Source organism: Apaloderma vittatum, unplaced genomic scaffold, assembly GCF_000703405.1.
Source record: "Apaloderma vittatum isolate BGI_N311 unplaced genomic scaffold, ASM70340v1 scaffold30289, whole genome shotgun sequence".
NCBI lineage: Eukaryota > Metazoa > Chordata > Aves > Trogoniformes > Trogonidae > Apaloderma > Apaloderma vittatum.
Genome location: NW_009734022.1, coordinates 17,753 through 18,748, shown reverse-complemented (window position 1 = coordinate 18,748; position 996 = coordinate 17,753). Strand labels below are relative to the sequence as shown.

Here is a 996-nt window from a genome sequence, read left to right as displayed (position 1 = left end):
AAAATGTGCGGCTTCAGCAGGCGGCAGAGTTAGGAACCAGGCCGGCTGTTGCTGACCAGCCAGCACGTGTCTGCCTTTACCTGAAAGGTGTGGGAAGGGTGAACATTCTCTCAAATTCATTCATCTCTTCATGTGTCAGTAATTTGTATAAAACCCCTTTAACCGAGGACTACGTTAAACACCCGCTTAACCCTCAGGATATATTAATTTCCTCTAGTGCAGCGAGGCACCGCGTAAACTTTCTGACGCTGTTCTTCCATTTGGTTTGATTTTTTTTGACTGTCAGTGCCACATGCTGCCCCTCCTGTGACGCTGGAGATCAACACTGCTGACCTGCCACGTAGCTGTGGCATTTTGTTCCTGCAGCTCTCTTCAGCAGGGACTGCCAAGTGCATTTCCATCAGTGGTGGTCGCTGCGGGGACAGAACCCGGGCGTTGTTGCTTCCCAGCCTTCATCCCACCCATGCTCGTGGTGGTTTGTTTTGTTCCAGATGTTCTGTCTTTCTCTTCCCGTTTTATTTGACTCCAGTTTTAGATTCTGTATATGCTTGGAAGGCCCTTTCTATAGGAAAGAACATAGCGTGAGTCCCAGTCTCTGTTTTTTCCCCCTCTTTTGTGCCCCTCTCGTATTCAAACCTGCCTTTTTTTTCTGGGATTCACTTTCCCCTTGTGTCAGAGCTCTTTGATTCCCTTGTGAATGCGCATGCACCCTGACTCTAGAGACAGATGCATTTTCACTGATTCCTTTCTGCAGTGGTAGTATGTTCCTCCAGCTACTCCCCAGGTTAAACTGATTAATTTTTACTTTCATTTGTGAGAGGTACCACACTGATACCATAAAAGTTTAACCTTGGGGGGTGGTACCGGGATGGGGTGCAGTTTTATGCTGGCATATGCTAAAAGGATTTTAGATCTGCAGGTGCCTGCAGACTTGCTTGGAGGTATTAGCTTAATAACGAGTCGCTCGAGCTCTGCACCCGCTTCCTTTTTGGTTTT

At 47.5% G+C, this 996-nt stretch overlaps 1 protein-coding gene across 1 annotated transcript in view; it reads left to right on the top strand.

Annotated features, from left to right (window-relative positions):
• PDPR (pyruvate dehydrogenase phosphatase regulatory subunit) overlaps positions 1–996 on the top strand; it is an 18,247-nt gene that overhangs the window by 7,159 nt on the left and 10,092 nt on the right. The window lies entirely within an intron of this gene.